Source organism: Telopea speciosissima, chromosome 4 (genome assembly GCF_018873765.1).
Source record: "Telopea speciosissima isolate NSW1024214 ecotype Mountain lineage chromosome 4, Tspe_v1, whole genome shotgun sequence".
Classification (NCBI taxonomy): Eukaryota; Viridiplantae; Streptophyta; class Magnoliopsida; order Proteales; family Proteaceae; genus Telopea; species Telopea speciosissima.
In genome coordinates, this window is record NC_057919.1 from 57,545,983 (window position 1) to 57,549,271 (window position 3,289).

The 3,289-nt window shown below is 38.6% G+C and overlaps 1 protein-coding gene across 1 annotated transcript in view; it reads right to left on the bottom strand.

Moving 5' to 3' along the window:
* The window catches only part of LOC122659447 (pirin-like protein), a 38,410-nt gene extending 38,347 nt beyond the window's left edge, over positions 1-63 (bottom strand). The window contains exon 1 of the mRNA XM_043854559.1: positions 26-63. The gene's annotated coding sequence lies outside the window, so the exon portion shown is untranslated. The remainder of the gene's footprint in view (positions 1-25) is intronic.
* Between the last annotated feature and the right edge of the window lie 3,226 nt (positions 64-3,289).

Genomic DNA, 3,289 nt, shown 5'->3' on the forward strand with positions numbered 1-3,289 from the left:
TGTATCCATATATATATATATATATAATTGCTCTCATGTATGTGTGGGTACGTATGAATGAATCAATTCGACTCATCTACTTCCGCCTACCCCTACTGCCATGTGCGCACAAGCAAAGCAGAATGTATCGCCTTACCCTTGCCCGAGTGGGGGGTAAGGCGGTACTTTTCACTGCAGTTGTGTGTACTTTTCACTACACTAGTGTGTGAGGGCACACAGCAGTACTGGGCAGGCAAAAATAGAGGACTTGAGTCCATAAATGAATTGTGTCTATGTGGGATCAGGGATTTCTTATTTCTTTTTGGTAATAGGAAATCTTATTGAAAACGTGAAAAGCTCATGGCTGTGAGTTACATAATTAGGAAACACCTCTCTCTTGTGATGTGAGCATGAAAACGGTATGTACAAGATCAACACGAACAAAAAAAAAGAAAAAGAAAATAAACAATCAAACAATAGATAAGAAATTTACGTGGTTCAAGTATACTTGTTGGAGTGTGTCTATCAAACCCAATGTAATAGTTTCCTAACTATGTAAGTCTCTTTAATATTACTTTCAAGAATAGAATTGAGAGATTAATAAAGTTGGATTCCTATAATTTCTCTCTAGAGAAAAGAGGTGGTTACCTCTCAATAAGCCAAAACCCCCAAACCGTATCGTATTTTCTCTTTTGCTCTCTCTATTATTTTTCTTTTTTTAATATTTTATTTTTAGATTATCCTTGCAAATACCAACTAATTTTGAAATTTCCCCCATTTAGAAGCACATCTCTCCTGCTTCCTTTTCTTTTGCGTTTCCTAATTAGTGAAGGAAGTAAATAATCTTCATTAATTTTGAAATTTCCCCATTTAGAGGCACATTTCTCCTGCTTCCTTTTCTTTAGCGTTTCCTAATTAGTGAAGGAAGTATCTAATGTTCATTTATTTTTTTAATTGATTTGATAAATCAGAGAGACGAGCCTATTTTTGTTGTAGTTGGGATTCCAGAAGGAAGTAGTTTCTCATAATCCTAACCTAAATGAAAACCATCATAACTAAGCATTGCGTTTGCTTCATTTATCATAAAAAAAAAAAAAAAATAAGAAAGCATGGCTTACTTCAGCTGTAATCACCACTCTCTTTATCAACAAACATCCATAGCTTACCTACTCTGTCTCTCTCTCTCATCCTCACCGACACACTGTGTGTGGGTGAGGATGAGAGAGAGGAGGAAAGTGTCGGTGAGGAGTATAAGGGAGAAGAAGACTGGTACAGTTGAGAGAGAGTATTTAAAGCTGACTCTGTAGATGGGGTCATGAACGTCTAGTGCAGCTAATCAGTCTGGAACATGTTTTGAGGTTCCGGTATGGTCGATTCGTATCGATATGTACCAGTCATATCATTGAGTTGGTACGGACAAAGATAAAAACGTAAAAAAAAAAACTAATTTTTTATGAAAACAATGTCAATCTAAACCGATACAACTTATACGACCTATCCGGATCGGTATTACTGAAACCGTGATCTGGAAGAAAAGTTGTTCATCGCGAGTAATTAGGGCCCTAAATTCCATTGGTTCCATAGCCCTGGGCCCAGTATTTTCTTCTCTTTTTAATTAAGAATTGCGTCACATTTTTTTTTTCTGTTTTTTTGGGGTAAAGGCGTTACATGCTCTCAGGGCACGTTTTGATTAGGTCTTTGCTTTTTTTTTTGTCAGAAGTTTCCGTTCGCTGGTATGGGAGGAAGAGTTTCTTCAGATAGTTTTCTAAATCCATCATAGTAGGTCATTGCAATAAAGAACACGTCCTTTATGAAACATAATTAATTTTATGACTAGTAGGCCATTGCAATAAAGAGCATGTCCTTTATGGAACATAATTAATTTTATGAGAGTACTAACATATATGAGAAGTAGTTTTCTGTTCGGGAGTGTGGATTACGTCAGTATGCCCATGAATCTATCTCTCCTCCCTATATGAAAGACACTTTTGCCCCTTTGTTTTGAGGAGAGATATAGACACATGGGAGTGTCGGCATAGGCCACACTCTCGAATGGGAAACTGCTTCCATATGGGAGAGGGATGGGTATGCTAACAATATATAGTATGCTAGCACTCTGTGTCTATCTCTCTCTTCCCCACTTTGAAATGACTCCCTTACCTTTCAAAGGGAGGAAGAGATAAATAGGCACATAGGGTGCTAGCATACGGTATACCACTAGCATACCCAACTTTTTCCATATATATAGCTGATGTTGTATGTGCGGCTGTGCCGCAGTGCTGGTTGCGCCTAGACACATGGGATGGGTATTTCTACCATTTAGAGGGATAAGGTGGTCATTTCACCCACCCCATGTGTCTAGGCGCAACCTGCTCCTCCGGCACAAGAACAGTTGGCTATATATATATATATGGGAGGAAATTTTATCTGTTGTTGTGCACTGCAGCGTTGCTATGCCATCGTGCGGCGCAACAGCGGCCATGTGTGCACAACGAGCCCCACTATGCACACATGGCCACTACTGCATCGCATGATGGCACAGCAGCGGATAAAGATCCATATGGGAGAGGGCTCTCTGAGCAAGCAAGTACAGATGTAAATAGATAACCGAAATCCAAATCCGCATCCATATCCGTTTAGGGACATCCGTATTCGTTTAGAGATATCCGAAAAATAATCTGAATACTCTGATTAAAATCCGTCCGAAAAAGAATCCGATTACTTAATAATAAAAATTATGTAAATTATAATTTTGAAGGTTTTTGAAGATTCAACAGGTTCTAGAATATAATGAAAAGAGAATCATGATCTAAGAGATATGGATTGAAAGTGAATTGTGCCCGCTAGAAGGAAGAAAGTTCGGGTTACTCAACGCAGAGATGTAAACGGATGGTCGAAAATCCAAATCCGATCCGCATCCGAATCCGTTTAGAGTTATCCGTATTCGGCCAAGGAATATCCATATCTGATCTCATCCAATCCGTATCCGATCCGAATCCGTTCACATCCCTACATGCAGATACTCTACACCCTTTCATATGGATTTTTTAAATTATTATTTCTCTCTTCAAACAAAAACAGCATAATAATTCATTGTGAAAAGGTGTAATGTACGCTTTGACACAGTGATATGTTAACCACACCTCAAGAATAAGACCTTGACATTGTTATTCGGTTGGTAGACAAATGGCCAAGAAAGAGCATGGAACTGTAGTCAATGGCAAAGGGAAGACAACGGCTTCTCTCCATGTCTTGAGCAAAAGTTGTTTTGGGCACTTCCTTGTAGGATATCATGTCCAAAACAATATCA